The sequence below is a fragment of the Perissodus microlepis genome, chromosome 20, assembly GCF_051167445.1.
Source record: "Perissodus microlepis isolate ML-2025 ecotype Zambia chromosome 20, ASM5116744v1, whole genome shotgun sequence".
Lineage (NCBI taxonomy): Eukaryota > Metazoa > Chordata > Actinopteri > Cichliformes > Cichlidae > Perissodus > Perissodus microlepis.
The window spans coordinates 4393809-4411640 of NC_140480.1; the positions used below are offsets into that span (position 1 = coordinate 4393809).

Here is a 17832-nt window from a genome sequence, read left to right on the forward strand (position 1 = left end):
TTGTTTTGACTTTCTTAGAAATGTTAAACTGTTGTTTGGGGCTTTGTGTCCAGCAGTAATGGCTGTGGTTCACATTATGAAGAGCAGAGGAAGCTCACCAGCGCTGCCAGTTTAGTTCACTTCTTATATGGCACAGATCCACTTGCCTAACCCCATGTCTGGATGCCGCACTCTGAAAACAGGCAGGGACCCAATTCATTCACAGCCCATCCAACAGCACATCAACTGTGTGCGAAATATGTTTCGGCAGCTTAACAGCAGCAGACTCATCAATTGATCCAAATTTTGCCGTCCATTGATCTTGGCACACGGTGGGTCGAGATAATTACAGTGCATGTATGATAATGATATCATTAGCAGCCCGTGGTCAGTCTATTAGGACAAGGGAAACGCGAGTAAAAACAACCCAAACCATGCATAGAAACATTTGCGCTGCCAAATGCTGGGGAGAATGGTCCAAATCTGCTTTGCAAATGCCTCCCTGTCACTCTCCCGACCGCACCACAGTAACAGTAGCGTGGTAAAGAGGCGGGCGAGCCTTCTGGTGCTGCTGACTGGCATTCTGTGTGTTGATGAATGTGGTGGCCTGACGGCTCAATGTGCTTACCTAATTGGAGCAGCTCTGCTGTCACACCGAGTTTCTCCATGTCTCTCTTTCTCTCAGTCTCTCTCATGTAGTAAGAGCAGCGTTCTACTTGGTTACACACCTGTGTTACCCAAAGGTTAATAGAGCTATCTCCCAATACAAACCAATCGCCAGGTAATCAGTTTCATGCGCCTCCATAGGTGGCTAAGGGCACGCATGATGACCAGAGCAGCCATTTTGAATGAGGTTGTCAGGTTGCTGCAGGTTGCCAAGCAAGAAAAATTTATTGTACATATATTGTAAATATAGGCTTTATCCATGTTTTGTGTAGCTGTAAAGGGGAAAGGAGTATAGTGTGTTTGCTTTGGAAGCCCCTTCATATCACAGCACAATTGACGCCCACCTCGTTGTGTGTGGAAATAGGGAAGTTGCAGCTCAGGCTATCTTTGGTTTCTTCATGTTGTATGTGCTGCACATGTTTCAAAATAGTGTTTTTTTATTTTGTGTGTGTGACAAGCATGTGGCAGACTGCCAGAGACGCTGACATACTGAGGGGTGGACTAAAGTCATGAAAGCAAAGCGCTTCTTTTTGATGTCAGCCTGTTTCCGAAGGGCCATAGTGGTCAGAGGGGATTTGAGTTTCAGCACAGGATTTTGGGATTTTCGTGTCAAAAAGGTCGCGTCAGGGTTGAATGAATTCAAGTGTGTGTGTGTGTGTGTGTGTGAGAGAGAGAGCGACAGAGAGAGAGAGAGCATGCATATTTAGCTTTTAAGACTGAGAAGAGGCACTGAAAGAAGAGAAATCCTGGCGCTATGGCCGTCCACATCAACCCATGGTGCTCACAAATAATAACCCTCAACTCAAAGAGCATGGAAGCGATCTTGTTCTCACATGAGCACACATAACAATATATAGGATTGGACATTTCTAGGCCTCTTGAGCTTGTTTTAGTTTTCTCTGCTTTGTCGGAGAGGCTGGATGGACGGGCAGTTTTTTAAAGGAATGATGTTGCATGCCTTGTGCTATTCGAATACATCCTGTAGGCGGAGACATGAGCAGATTAAAATGGGGATGGGTTAGTCACAGACTGATTTTAGAGGCTTTTAAAAACCAGGCAGATAGATGAGCCCATGTGTGTATGTGCGCGCACACGCTTGATGCCCACATTGTCTGCACTGTGAAAATCCCAGAGTTACTGAAGAGATTGCAAAATCAATATGGGCTATTCATACATGAATCTAATCCTCAGATTTACTGCCATTTAATCTGTGTATGGCAGGGGCTCTGATGCTCTCTAATGCTGTCAAACAGATGCCCCTGCTCAGCCTTCCAGGTTAGGCTGCACCTGATGACACCATTGAGCCATGGCAGCAGGCACATTTCAGCTTTCCTCAGGTGGCAACTATTACATGAAGACTGGCATTGTAGCAGCGTGTTACATAAAAGAAAATCATACCAAATGTTTAAAACAAACATGTTTGACCCCAAAATCTTCTTTGGCAAGTTTGATCTGGGAGCAAATATAAATATTACATGCTGGTCCGGGTGGTTATTGAGTGTGTTTTGCCTCCCCATCCCCTCCAAATGTCAGACAACAGCATACCCAGCTTGCCGTTCGACAGTGCTTATACAGCCTTGAATAGAAATACTTTGTTTTTTGAATTTAAAAGAAATAACACCAGGTGTGCAGCGCATAATATCAAACAGACCATTTCATTTCATGCAAGCTGAATTTAGGAGGAGTATTACATCAGAGGCGAGGAAAGAAAGAGAACAAACAGAATAATTTTGCACGTGGGGTAAATATCTGGGGGTGTCGTCTTGTTTTGTTCTTACTTTGCTGTCGATACACGATTGGTTCGAAAGCCCAGCCACTCCCTTCCAGTAAAGCACAGAAGACAATGAACATGTGAAACAGTTACTGTTGTCTCTTATTATTCTAAACAATATTGACAAGTGTTCCTAAATGATCCTGAGGAGATTTGCATGTGTTTTGTGCTGAAAAAAATAATATAAGAGGGAAGCTACTGAGTCATATCACGTAAACATACCGAACACAGTTTCTGTAACGCACAAAGAAATAATTGCTATCTTTTAATTAGTCAGTTGTAAAAAAAAAATTAATAAAATTAAGACGTGCACCTCAGCTAGTCAAATGAATTTTTTACCACTCATCTTGCAGGCACGTACGCGGGACGGACGTGCACCTGCACACACGCAGCCGCCTTTGCGGCATTAAAAAGCATACGTTGGCACGAATTTGGCTTGCGTGCGTGTGTGTATGTGTGTGTGTGTGTGTTTTGTGCTTCTACGTGTTAAAGAGAGTAAATGCAGGGAATCTCTCAGTGTGCGGATGCTGAATGTGAAATGTCAATGTTATTGAACAGGTGCTGCGAGGCAGAGCTGTGATGTTTTTATTTCCAAGCTCTTGTAGAGCGAGGCAGAGTAGAGAGGGCTCATGGGATAATGGGGGAGGTTCAGGGGTGGGGGAGTGTGTGTGTGTGTGTGTGTGTGTGTGTGTGTGTGTGTGTGTGTGTGTGTGTGTGTGTGTGTGTGTGTGTGTGTTGCAGGCATAAGTGCTTAGATCTGTGTGCATCCAGAGTGGTTTGTTGGGGAAGAGGGAAATTAATACTGGCTTAGAACAAATGCTTACAATCTCCACATAGAAAATGTGAATGGTACTGCAAAGCACTTTGTAAATGCTGGTTTTAAAATGTGCGGTACAAAATAATTAGTGTCATTATTACCATGTTGTACAGCTTCATGGCTTTCGCTGGCAACATTCGCCGCATGTTCAACATGACGGCAAAGATGGCAGCCATCTTCACCTACACATACACCTCTACTGTCAATCTGCTATCACCTCGTTTGTTCCATTTTCACCTCATTCATACTTTTCCCCTGTTCTCTGTGTGTGTGTGTCTATCCTCCCCCACCCCCTTCCAGTTTTTCTCTTGCAGACTGTCGTTGTGTCAATACTTGTTGAAAGGAAGTGTGGCAGTGAGCTAGGAGGTGAATGCAGTCAAGGTTAGTCAACAATGCTTTGTGACACTCTAGCGTTGGCGAGTGCAGTGTTTTTTGCTCTGCTCTAACCCCCCACCCCCCAAAAAAATGTTCTGTTCCTACCCCACCCACTGGACCTTGATCATGTTCTCTCCCTGGCCTTTGTGCTCTCAGCCTGATACCTCTCCATCATCATCTTCATGCACTGACCTCCTCCTCCTCCTCCCTGTTTGCAGCCATTTTGACTCTTGCGTTCAGTGCTCCCGGAGAGAACGGCTCAAGCCTGTCAGCGCTGATTCATCCCTCAGTTGCTAGCTCACGCCAATCAATTCTCGTGTTTGTGTTTTGATCCATTATTTGCTTTTTTTCTCCCCTCTCCCTCTACCTGCTGTATAAGCAGGTCTCCTTTGTTTGCAGCTGCTTTTTTGCCAAACTTACACCTTCAAGCTGCCAGTCTGTCTTTCTTTCTTTTTTTTAAATTGCAGTTTCATCTGTGATTTCTTTCATTTGAATTCCAGTGAACGCATGTGAAAATGCAATTATTGTGTCAGTTTTTTGGATTCACTCTCGAGCTATTTAACAAAAAAAAAAAAGAAAAAAGAAGAAGAAGAGGTGCGAGATGTCCACAACAACGGTGGAGAATCCAGTCGTGATATGATGGAGGGAGCTGCAGTTCAAAGCCAGCTAGCAGGTTACTTAATGAGTTTGGTAATTGGCTTGCTGTGGCCTCCGCGCATCCCTGCCCTCCTGCTGCTGATGTGTGCAGGAACAGAGAGAGCTACAGCTTGCACTCCCTTGCTCAAGCCATCTATATTTCCCCTCCATCCACCGCTCTGGTACAAGCTGACTCGTTGAACTAAAGCTGCACAAGCCCACCACTGTTTATTCCTCACCGTTTGTTCCCCACTATAAAAAAGCGTAAAATTTTAGGCTTCCAGTTTGCTCAACATTGAATATCAACTGTCTCTCCAACTGGGTTAGCATCTCATATCATTGTCATGTATTCACAAATGATGTGCAACATGTTATCTTCTGATTTTAGCACAAAAAGGACACTTTTTGTTCCCATCTCATAGCAATTGTACATCTCATTTAGCACCAGTCTGAAATCACAGGGATAATAGCTGGAAGAGGAAAATGCAGGATGACCTTCATGGTTGAGCAGTGATTGAGAGAGAGGTATAGGTTTTAGTCTGGGTTGCTTATTGCTTTGTTTGTACCGAAGATTTAATGCCTATAGGGGAACTGCATTAGTGAGGCTAAGCTAATATATATCCTTTCTAATGGGAAAGCTTCCCACCTTTCTAGCGATTCCCATTAATTTCCATTTTGTAGCTTTTAAAAAGAAATAAATAAATCCGCCGCACATTAGTAAATGTAGCCATCTCTTGTTGCAAGTCTGCTGCCAAGCGTTTTATCTACTCCCTCTGTGGAACAGTGGATTCTGAACGCTGTAGGGGTTGGAAGGCCAAAGCACAGCTAAGTGGCTCCTCTTGACCTCAGCACTGATCTCCAAACTGTCTGCTCTGACTGCACACAGACTGATTTTAACCGTTCGCTCCCACAAAAAACAGTCTAATCTCATAACACAGCCTCAACACCCTGACTGTGTGCTGTCTCTTTGAATAACACATCTTTTTCTCACCGCACCCAGTGCTGACATGCTGACCGTACATTTGCCTTTGAGATTACTTCTCTCTGCTATTATTCATGCCAAATGGAAAAAAGGAAAGCTGTGAAAAATTAACTTGAATGACTTTAGATGCTTGTTACTCTGACTTATAATGGATGTGGTTATTCTAGTTACCGTTATGTATCCGTAAACTAGATGGCTGAATCATTAGCTTACACACTGAGAGAAGCCGAGTGTGACCAGAGGAGAATAATTGATTTCTGAATAAGCGTCGGCACTGGAGGGAAAAATACAGCATTAAAGGGCCATTGTGCCATATTGAGCATACACATGTCATGAATTAGCGTGTGGAGTAAATGTTTGGTTTTACTCATAATGAACGCTGGCTCACCTCCTCTCTCACACACTCACTCCAGGATCCTCCATAGAAGCAGCATGAAGCTGTACCTCTTGTCACTGTCCACAGGGTGGCAGTGTATGGAGGTGAGACTGCCATGTGCTCTGTGTGAAATGGAGCAGTCGCTGGCTACCTCAGACCACACAGTAATCACCCCCACCCCCCCATTTCTTGCTTTCACGACCACAGCGGACTTCATTTGCTCGTGCCGATCACGTTTAATCACAGCTCCACTCAGGAACAGGTTCTTCCGAGCCGAGCAGCAGACACATGTGCTGTTTGTTTATCTTGTCGTGTTTTTGTACACAAAAGGATTTGCCTGAAATGTAAACTTCCTCTTTTTGCACCACAGCCTTGCCTTGCCTTGCCTGCCTGCACCCTTGTCCCTCTGTGGCCCTCTTGGAAATATAGTCTCATTCCTCAGAGCCTGTTCTCAGTGCAGCCACGGCAGGCTGAACTGCTCTTTTATTCAGATGAATGAGGCCCTGTTTTGCCTGGAGAATCAGACACAGACAGTCCATGTGAGAGCTCAAAGAATGTCTGTGGAAAATCGGGGACTGTAGCATCTGAGGTATTACACACGTGCGTTTGTTTGCGACTGCGTTGAATCTGCTCTGTATTAGAATCAGATTTTACAGCCATGTAAAGACTTGAATGATCTGATTTTGTAATAGTTTCACACCCCGATTTACTCTTACCTTGGCCCTTTAAAAAAATGTCTTCCTTTCAGCAAGCTGTGATCTAATGGAAGCTGCGGAGCGCTCTCTGTGTGAATTCAGACAGGGCGCACTTCTATTAAAAGCTGTTTTTTTTTCTACTCACACATTTATCAAAGTCTGCAAATGAGCAATCAGTTAGTGCTGTATTTTTACAAAGAAAAATGCTGTGCTGTCTCCTACCACCATTTCATCAATTTATCTGCCAGGTGGCAGCTACCCCCATCTGGAGTAAGGTTTACTTACATTCATTTTTTAAATATGCAATACTTTAACCAAATGGCTGCTGCAAGCAAGTTTCACTCTCTTGAGTAGCTTGTGTAGCTTGGCAAAGAGATTAGACATATGTAGCCTACAAGTGTCTTGGTTTTCAGAGTGTTGCAAGGCTGCCAAATGTGACTGTGAATAGCTATGTAAACAAGATAGCTATGCAAGGCTAGACCTTGCTCTGATTGCCTAAAGTGAAATACCTTTCCTTGGCTTCTCTCACATTTTACAGCTGTGTTAATGACAGCAAATAAAGCTTACTGGGTAGCAGCTTAATTACTAGCTGCCTGTTTGGACTAAAACCAACAGACAACTTGATTTTTCAGTAAGTTTTGTCACCTTGATAAGGCAGTTTACTCAGAGCAATGCGTAACCTCCGTTTCCTTTGCAGTTTTTTTCCTCTAATGAAAACATCCTCTGTTGAGTGCTATTCTCCTCAGCTAAAGCAACAACCTCTAAAAATCTTGAGTCTTGCTATCCACAAGCGTATAGTTAACCATATTTAGTTGAGTAATTTCCTTGAGTTACTTTGTTGGGAGATTGAAAAGGATTGTTTTATTGCTTCCTCCCCTCTCTCAAACCGCTCCAGGCAAAGTCTGTGCTTTAATTAGTCGAGCAAGACCCTGTTTTCCCTTTGGATTCCCCCAACTTGTAAAGTGTTCTCTTCAGAATCTATGAAAGCTAAAAGGGGCAATGAATGATTTGAAGTCAGCCTTCTTTTGGGTTCGCCTGCCAGCTCAGAAAGGGGAGGGGCTTTCAGCACTCGCCTCAGTATGAGGAACAGTAACTTGAAGCAGCAGTCACACAGAGCCTTTGTTCTTTATGGATATAGTACGTGTGGTGGAGACAGTCACTGCTTTAAAGCCCCCATCTGGAAGAGCACTGTTCGAATATCTAATACAAGAAGAAAGGCTCCTTTAGATAATACCTGCCTAAGAATGGTAAAATAGTTACAAAGATCAAGCTAGCACATCCATTTTGCCTCCTTTTATTATGTGCTGGGAGCGGGAGGAAGTTAGCTTGTTACACAGTAGAGATTTAGTCATGTGTTAAAGTCGAGCCTCTGAAGCACACCCCCACCACCAGCACCAGCGCCACCAGCACCACCACAGCCTAACCCTCTTCCTGGTGTACAAGTATTGTTTTCTTCTCTAAATCCCTTTCCCCCCCTCCTTCAACTCGTCTGCTCATCCCTGGTGAATGTATTAAATGAAGTTACTAGATATGAGTGCTTAAGAGGCCAAGGCCTCTGAGGCTTGCCAACTATCTCACAGGCTTGGCTCAGTCATCCATGTCACTTTTTTCTGTTGTTTCAGCTACTGGCTGACTTATTTGTGTTGCTGAGCACTTTCTCCCCCTCTTCTGTCTCTCTGTCTCCCCTGCTCTCCGTTTGCTGCCTGAGTGGCTTGTTTTTGTTTTGTTTTTTTCTTCCCCTCCAGCACAGAGAAATCAGGCTAAAGCAAACAGTTTGTGTCAGCCACAGCTTTTGTCAAGTATTCATTTTTAATGAGGGTAAGTGGCTACAGAGTCCTATAAACCATAAATGGAGTAGACAGACCGGGGAGGGGCATGTGGGTCTTTGATTCAGTGGCAGTCTTTTTGTTCAGTAACACTTGTACTAATTGTGTTTGATGTGGTTGAGGGAAAACGTATTTCAAAATGATTGCTTGTGTTTGGTTTAATGTGCTGTTTTGTGTGTGTGTGTGTGTGTGTATGTGTGTGTGTGTGTCATCATCCGCCTTTTCTGGTTTTCTTAACTTCTACTGAAATTCTTCTCCTCTGATAGTCTTTATGAAGGGAGTGTTATAGGAAAGTGCCATTTTCCCCCCTTTTTAAAGCGGCTCTGTTAAATTTCATTGCCTCTGAATTCAAAAACAGAGACCAAGCAACCAGATTTTGCTCTGTCGGGATCGAAGGCGCTATAGCTGTAGAGAGGGGCGCTCGGGGAAAAGGTATTGTGATGGGCCGTTTGAATGCTGAACAGAATTGAATAGACACAGTCAGCTTCCCAGATACATGCTTAGGCCTGTAGAATGTGGAGTGCTTTGCTTGTAACTGCACCGGTTGTCTCCTTTCATTATCGGTTAATGGTGCCCAACTTGACAGAGCCATGTGATAAACAGAGGAGCTGTGAAATCCTGGAGGTGGAGTTCTCGTCCGCCTGATAATGGGATCTCATCTGCCGGGGAGGGGAGCCTGCCCGGGCCAGCCAATCCAGCTTTGCTTCGCACTGCCTTCAGAGTGGATTCGCTGCACTCGCCCTTCACTGCCGTCTTGGGCCCAACTTAAGCCTTGCGCTGTGCTGGAAATGGTGGCATTTTGAGTCACTAGACTGAAAAATCTTTTACGCTTTGATTGTGTGATAGAAACCGAGGGAGACGTGCGTTTCCATCTCCCCATCCATCCTTCTGGACCCTCTTGAGTGTTTGTGCGTCTCGGGGAAAGGAGGGAGACTGTGTGTAAATATCATAAACACTGATCCTGTGAAATGTATACATACTGTGATGAGCGAGGAGCTGTGGCTGCTCATGGTGTTGGGTTTCTAAGTGGTGTGGGGGCGGGGGGTCAGGACAGTTGCCTCAGGAGCTGGAAAAGGTTTTTACCAGCACTCTGTTACACAGCAGAGCCCACCACCACACCGCTGCCATTGAAATGAAGACGACCAACGTGGTGTGTAGCACAATGAAGAGCCCCCTGCACATCACCCCTCAACTCAATTTCTATCAATCCTCACTGCCTGTCTCTCCTGCTGCCCATGTTTGTGCCAAAAAAACTAGCCCAATGCACTATTTGCTTTAGTTAATTGGATTTTTTTTTTTTTTTTTTTTACAGTGATCCAATATCATGTTTAAGACAATGAAAATGTGTCAAGCTACTCACTGGGTGAAATGAAAATTATCCTATTAATTTACAAGGTAACGCAGTCCATCTTTGTGTCACTGCTCTTCCTAGGTGTGGTAGTGTGCCGTGAAATTCAACAAAATGAGCGCAGGGACCTTGGAAAAATGTACAGGTTTACCATTAGAAAAATAAAAAATAAAAATAAAAAAGACCCCCCCCCCCCCCCCCTGCAAAAAAACGAACTATGGTTAATGGACTAGTCACATTACCATCCCTGCTTGTTTCTGCCTTTTTAATGGGTGGGGTGACTAATTAATTCATTATCCAAAAATGCAAATGAGCTCCTACAAACCCGAGCGGCATCCACTCACATCTCTCTCTGGTGTATATTTTGGAGGGGTGGGGAGGGGGTGCACGTACTAATGTTTTCAGATAGAAATCAGCGACCTGTACCGTAAGGATGGCGTTACATGTAGTTATTTATATATTTGTGTCACTGTTTAGAAAAGAAACGTGTCAGTGCCGCGTGGCGCGGGAAATGTGGGCTATTAAGCAATTATTTACAAAGGCAGCGCTACAGCACGCTCTCATTGTGTCGCTTTAGTGTTTCAGTCACATTCCCCATAAGCGTTGTCATTGATCGCTTGATGATGATGACGACGACGATGATGAAGGTCGTGTCGGGCTACTTTGGCCGCCGTGCACCTCGCTTCCTGATGCACGCACACGCATCGGTGTCCCCTCGGCGCTGACATCAATCAACAGCCCCCAATGGCGTCCCCCAACCACCCACCAACCCACCCCATCTTTGTCCATGACGATTATTTGAATCCAGTCCATGTTTTTGTTTCGCTCGGATTTTTTTTCCGCCTTTTTTTTGAGTGTGGTCGGCGTAATTCTCCTTCACTAGTGTCTGGATAAAGAAAGACTAGGTCAGCCATGTGGATGCGTCTGTTGAACAGCTGAAGAGGGGGAGGAGGAGGGGAGGAAGAGAAGAGGAGGAAGGGGGGAGGTTTACAGACTCGGAGGGAGCGTGGAGTGTGTGCATAGGAAGAGAGAGAGAGAGAGAAAGGGGGAGAGAGCGTGCGCGTGGTGTGTGTGTGTGCGAAACGGGGAGAGAGAGAGAGAGAGAGCAAGATCGTGGTGTGTGTGTGTGCGTGTGTGTGTGTGTGGAAAAAGGAAGCGGAGCCTGTTAACGGCGAACTCGCTGGTTTCCTACCCCTCGAAACAAGCGCTATGTTACTTTGCTTGTGGACACTGTCATCGACAGCAACAACAACACGGCCAAAGGGAATAGGAGCAGTTTCGAGGGGGGACTCGCTAGCGCTGTAGTGCCTTTGATCGGGCTCATTCCGGACGTGAGCAGCCTATCAGTAAAGTGAAACCGTCTTTTGTTGAAGCAAGTGCTCGCCTGAGTCCCTCCGTGCGGGTGGCGTTTTCTTCTTTCAGTGGGGGGATACAAAAAAAGAAGAAGAAAAAGTGTCCGTGTTCGCCTCGTTTTTGTCCCGGGTCTTGGATTAAGTCCAGCTGGCTTGCCTTTTTAAGTTCGGTGGGTCATCCTGGGCAAGGATCGCGTTTTGAACTTGTTTGCAGCAGTCTGTGGGACTCCCAAAGAATCAGCAGACTGGCGGGTGAGTAGTTGAATACAAAAAAAAAAAAAAAAAAAAGATTGTAGGACAGTTGTGGTTGGAGGGAGGGGGGGGGGGGGCAGACTGGGAGCTGTGTGTGTGTATGTGTGTGATAAAGACACTGGATTTGGGCACTAGCAAGGCGAAAAGTCGGGTGGCACACGCACAGTTTGAGTCTGAAATGCCCTTATTTTTGTTTATACCCAGAGGAGGAAGTGTGACCCTCACTCAACTGTTTTTGAGCTGCAAAGTTGTATCTCCTGTGGACTGTAGCAGACCCCCACAACACAACCTCCGTGACCCTGCGGGCACTCTAACAGTAGTTTCAGCAGCTAATGGTTTTTTTTTTAAGTGTGAAAAATGAAGTAAACAGAAACTGGGCTTGCAATGCAGTTTTTGCTGCCAGGGAAGGAAACATCAGACATGTGGAAGTTCCTCGTGCTCAAGCATTTTAGCAATCAATTAACTTTGTGGAACAACTAAAAAAAAAGAAAGACCAAAAACAAAAGTTGCATTTTTACAGGAGAAATGTCAAAATGAGTCTCAGTGAGTTGGTCGTACATACATTCTGACTAGTGGGATTTCCCCCAGTGTAACATTATAGGCTCGACTGTTGGATTTTCACTCTTTGTCATGTCATAAATTGGTAATCCAGCTGTAATAATGGAGGCTAAGTGGAGCGTTTTGTTTTTTTAAAAGATGGGGGAGTTTACTGTCTGTGAGAACGGCCTTGCCAGTTGCAAACTATGGAAGGACCCACCAAATTAACTTGATTCCCCCCCCCTTCAGCACCCCAGAGGCTGTGAACTCTGGCCAAGCACATGCAGCTCTCACTGTGGGGGGGGGGGGGGGGCTCTGGGGTTGAAAAGAGCAAGAGGGGGGGGGGCTGGCTGGTGGGATATGTGTGTGTGTTTGTGTGTATGTTCAGGAGGTGGCAGCTTAGGATTTTAAAGCAGACTACAGTTATTTGTCTGAAAGGCAGCTTATCCACTGTTTTCGAGTTATGGCAGAGGGGGGGGGGGGTTACTTAAACCACTGTAAATTGGTCGTAGTAAGTCTGGGTGTCAGAGGCTGAATCCACTGGGTACTTGGGCACATAAGCACAAACACAGATTCAAATCAAGGAGGGGTGGGGGGGAGTGAAGCGGTGATTGCCTTCAGTCTGCGCTGTGTAAAAACAGTCCCTTCCTGGAATCCTTCTGCTGGTTTTTTGCGCTGAACTACCACATAAACTCAGAGTTGCATTGCTAATTGCGAGGAGTTAATCTCTACCATACCAAGCTTCCTGTGCCTGTTTTTTCTTTTTGGTCACCTTGGTAGCTAGGAAGTGACCTCTACCTTAATGATTCAGATGTGATTAATCTGCTTGAGTGGGACGACAGCGTATTTGTGATTAATGTATGGCACAACTGCTTTAAAAAAATCATGTGAGTGAGAATATGGAGCACTGAATCAGGCACAAGGTGCAGTTGTGGTTAAAAATTTAACAGCGTGTCTTGTTCCTAGTGTTCCTTTAACTTGTAAATCTCAGCTTGCCAGTCTGTTAGTTTCCCGTGTTTGACTCGATTTGTGATTTTGATCATTTGATTTTGTTGATGACCGGTCCTACTGCCACTCTGTTGATGATTTTGAGTTGATTTCACTACTTTTAAGCTTAACTGCACCACTAAAACAGGCCAGAAATATAATCCTGAGCTTTTTTAAAAACGTAAACCACTGCCATTCATTAAGATGGCCCATCATATGTATTATTTTATTATTTCAGCAGGGTTGGGTTTAGTCCTTTATGCCACTAATGGGCCCATTTCTAACTTATATACGTCTGCGTACCATGCAATCACAGTCTCAGCCTGCACTCTCATGTGGGAAAACTTGCATAGCTGGCCTTTGTGAACACATTTTAAAGTGGCGTCCTCTTCACTTCCCCAGAGGTTAGGATATCCATTTAGTTTCACTACTTGTGGACGGAGCGAAAGAGGAAGTGGTCAGACCTCTTAATGGAGTTGTACACAGGAGCCTGAGTTGTTCTGCAGTGTGGGATTTCTATGGAAAGAGAGCGCCGAGCATTTCACAGCACTCAGGCTGTTATCAGATGAGAGTATAGCAGCCTAAATCTTAATTATGTACACACCGCCTTACTGCTGTCGGTATCATTTCAATCATATCTATTTGCAGTGCTTTATACTAGTGTTTGTGGGAAATGAAATCTGATGTGGAATTTGATCCGAGTCCGCAGACTGTGTTGTTTGATTCATGTAAACCAGGGGAAGCATAGTAGCGGTGTTAGTCACCGCCGCCGCCGCCGCCCCCACTACCCCACCGCACTTTACAAACACAAGTCCTCACTCCTGACAAGGTACAGAGAGCTAGTAAACATTCAGCTCACATACAGGCGCGTGTATGAGTGTCACCTCTGAGGAATCTGAGGGGCGATATCCAGATCAAAGAGGCTGTTTCTGACCATGCAGAGAGAGAGATGCTTCATAGAGTGAGGCTGTAACGGCTGTCTGGTTGCTCAGAGGCGGCTGAATGTTTGACAGGGCATTGGAAAAATGTTATTTAATCTGCTCGCATGATGGCCCTCAGTGGGATTGCACCACGCTGTGTCCCTGCCCCCTTTTTTTTTCTCCCTCTTCGGTGTCAGGATGATGGCAGTTGCTGGCTGCTAGAATTTTTAAAAAAGAAAGGAAAAAAACCACACACTTTTGAGGTTGCTGTATGTTGTTTTTTAGCATTATGATGTAACGCATGAAGAATTAGAGAAAGGCGAGTTGTAATTGATGCAGTGTTGGCGGGCCTATCATTTTCTCTCTAATGAGAAAGTCTGCTGGGGTCTTGATATGTTTTCCATTCGGGTAATAGCCTGAATGACTCAACTGTATTCCTTTGTAATTACAAAGAAAATGATTCAGTTGTTATTATAATAGGTTGCATGAATGAAAACACATGTGGCCTTTGACTCCCTGAAAAACAAACTGTTGTGAGATGCTTATCGCTTAAACATAGGTAAATTACATCTCCGTTTTTTTCTGAATGTGGGCTCAACTGTGTATATCTTAGGCCACATTAAAGGTATTTCTTGCAGTTACTCTCCCACTTTTGACCTCGACAATACAGAGCAGCAAGCACAGGCTTGTTAAAGAAAAGCCAGGTGGAAAATCAATGAAAGTCCTAGCTTTTCCTACCATTTCCACCACCCCCACTGCACAGAAGCAGACTGGAGGTTTTGAGGAGCGATGATAAATCTCTCCAGGACTTGTGGAGTTTTTTAGACAGGTTTCATTTCTAAATGGATCGAGCTTGCTTCACCACTTCGCAACCTATTGTCCTTGCAGATAGCGGTGTACCGGTGACTCATTAGAATACATTAGCCGCAGATTGACACAGTGCACATGAAACAGTGGTACTGGAACTGCTAAGGAGGCAGTACCCTCTGGTGGGTGACTACTGAAATGGAGAGCAAATAAGGACTGGAGAGGTGCTTTGATTGTTCATAGAAAATTCCTTTTAATTTGTTGTGTGCACAGAGGAAAAGCCGATATCTTTAATTAACAAAAACCTCAGGAGCCAGCGATGAGTGAGAAATTGGGATAATTGAAAATAGGCCCTATCTCCTTTCCTTCCACCCTCCCTCCTCCAGCTCTATGTCTGTACATCCTTAAAGCAGCTGAGCCCATCAGAGGGCACTTTTCGCACATGTTAAGTGGGGGGACATCTGGCCTTGTTAATTCAGTGCATGGCCATAAAGTGGAATGGCGGTCCCCACAGGGCTGCCTGCTCTGAACACAGTCAGATGGAGCCTGTGTGTCCTCTCTATTTCCCTCGTCCTCCCTGTTGACTGTCCCTTTGACACCAGCTCGGACACTACAACAAGAACATCCCCGCAATCTTGATATGAGCTTTAATCACCGCTGATGTCTGAACGAGATAAAGCGACAGCCGCACAAATCTTTGCATGCTAGAATACTAAATTACAGCACGCCTGGGCTTTATTGACCAATCCCTGTTTTTATTTACTTCAGAACGTAATACCGTGTAACATTGTTTTAGGCACCTGCCCCCAGATAGCTACTTTATATTTATTTTTTAGATGAGATGTTTTGCATTAGTAGCATGTATTCATAAAATCCATGTGCTATTGCCACCTGATGTCCCCGCATCCTCTGGATTAGTAGCAGCTAATCAAATGACACCAGTGGGGATGCGTTAATGCTGTGCATTCATATCCTATTTTAGTGAGTAAACATTAAATGTGTTTAAATGTATCACGGCTTTATTTATGCATAAATCTGCTATTAAGTCTGAATTATACATTAGCCAATGAATAATGCATCAGTGCCATTCCTTAATGATTACTTGCCAGGCAGCGAATGGTAATATTTGCTGATAAATTTGCCCATTGATCTTGCTCGTGTTTAACCAAGCTTGTAGAGATGATGTTTACTCCATTTTATGTTGAGGATGCAATCAAAAGGAGGCTAATTTATGTGTGTGTGTTGCTGTCTTTTTCTAAGGAGATGTCTTTTAAAAATGACAAGAGAGCCCTAAGAAGTTTACGTAAAATGTACACAGTCTTAATTCTCTGAGCACTAAATGTTCGTTTATTCTTGTTTCCTCTCACATATGAGTAAGGTGTGTTTGCATACTGTTCAGGGTTACTCTGAGGATGTCTTGTTTATTCTTAAACCTCCACAGATCAATGTCCAATTACGTCTTTTGTCTTTGTTGGCTTGTAGCCATTACATGATGCTCCGTTCTCGTTTTAAGTATGAGTCTAGACTATGTTTGTTGCACTGGTAATTCAGTCCGTACTTGGTAGTAGTTCTCTATTGATACCGTGTCTTTTTATTGGCGCTGGTCTTAACAGCCGCACCGAGCCAGATTATTGGCACATTATCCTCATAATGCTCCGAGTCTAGCATTGCCTAAGCCTTCAAGCCTTGCAGCACAGGCTGTTACTGTGCAGATATATTGCTTGTCCACACAATGAGAAAATATTGACTTGTTGTCACTCACTCATTTGATTAGTTGTGTGGGTGATTCTGCTTTTCATTTGTCACCGTGGCAACGTAAATTGGGGGGGCGCACAGCAACAGACTCTTTTTTTTTTCCTGTCCTGTAAATGAAGCGCTGGAGCATTGCAGACTATCACATCTGGAAAAACTCTGAGCAGGAATGAATGTCTTTATCACTCACAGTGTATCATTGGCACTTGTCAGCTCAGCTAATATCCACAAAAAGCCCAACATTTGACAGCTTTTCTCAGAGCCGAGTGTGCAGCTGTGTGGGAGTGATGTACTCCAGAAATCTCACTTTGATTTTGCAGCTCAGCCGAAGGAGAATTATCTGTATATTCGCGACGTTGGCGAGTAACTTAATTTTCTTTTGTCTGTAAAAGGAGCCAGCTTTATGCAGGCGACTGTTGTGTGCGTGTGTATAAGCCAGGTCATAACAAGAACACCTTACATTTAATCCAACAGGATTCATCAGTGGCCTTGTTCTTACAAAAATAATGAGCTAGACAGTAAGGGCTGCCCCAGGCTGCGTGTAAGGAGATGATCTCTCTGAACCAGCAAATCATTCTCTCTTTTTTTAAAAGACAGGCTAATGACTATTCTTGATGTCTGTCAGTGATTTAAGTTAACTAGCGTTAATTCACAGAAAGATCTAATGGGCACGATTGTCAGGCTGAGTCGAGGCAGCCAGTGAGAGGCTTTTGCTTGGGCGGGGGTAGTGTAATTGTTTTTGCTGGCCACGATTCTCTCTGGAAGGGATGACTGCACAACTCAGATATGTAAACAAGAAGAAACTGAAAGGCAATATGCTGATACCTTGTCTGTTTTCTCTTGATCAACCTAGCTTTTGAAATGAAATTTCTAAGCTCTACCCAAACGCTCATAGGATTCCGCTTGGCAGTAATGGTTGTTTCACAAACCTGCATCTGCTCAACTGAGCATTTCAAACATGTAAATCGCATGTGGAAAATGGAGATCTGGAGGAAATCATTAACTGTGACAGTGCACAATAAAACAAAGAGAGGCCGAGTTAAAGACAGCAGATGCTCAAAGGGTTTGATTCTGCTTATTGGAGCATGACACTTTTAGTGCGGCAGAGAATCTCATTGCGTTTGTCAGAGACAATGATACTTGTCTTGCCAGTGCCCTGCCAGTCATCTGTTCTCCAGAGGCTTTCACTGTATTCATTAAATGCTTATGCTTTTATCCAAACTCGCATTTCTTCGTATGCTCACACCTGCTGTCATTTTTGCTCACAAAATCAGGCTGCTTGTTTTCCAACAGAAGACAGCTTGTAATGTTTATCAGACTGTAGATGTGTAGACTTCGACTAAATCTGTCCTGAACATCCATGTTTTTAGGCTTCCAAACTTTGTTAGGGAAGGGGGAGTGGGGATTGGGCGTTAAGTGTTGCTCTGCCTGATATTGTAATCACAGCCAAATTATGCACAGTAAGAATAATGACTGTGCTGTGATTTTTAATATATGTGTAAAGTGATCACATATAGAAAAGTCTCAGCTTGTATACTCAAGCTCTTATACATGTCTGCATCTTAAAAACAAAAGCAGAGAATATCCAAATCCAAAAATTGGAAACAATGCAAGCCCAATAAATAAATTGTTGAATACACCGCTCCAGCCATAACATTTTGAAAAGGCAAACTGAGCATTTTTTGAGCATGTGGGATTTTAATTGTTCTACTTTATTTTTTAAAATTTCTATGTAAAGCTACTTGAATTCTTTC

The 17832-nt window shown here is 44.1% G+C and overlaps 1 protein-coding gene across 5 annotated transcripts in view; it reads left to right on the forward strand.

Moving 5' to 3' along the window:
• rerea (arginine-glutamic acid dipeptide (RE) repeats a) overlaps positions 1-17832 on the forward strand; it is a 124890-nt gene that overhangs the window by 24270 nt on the left and 82788 nt on the right. For 2 of the 5 annotated variants that reach the window (XM_084917791.1, XM_084917795.1), the window contains exon 1: positions 10479-11075. The exons of 2 other annotated variants lie outside the window; for them this stretch is intronic. The gene's annotated coding sequence lies outside the window, so the exon portion shown is untranslated. Of the gene's footprint in view, positions 1-3533; positions 3615-10478; positions 11076-17832 lie in introns of those variants that run through there. One more of the 5 variants, XM_084917793.1, reaches the window with a different exon arrangement.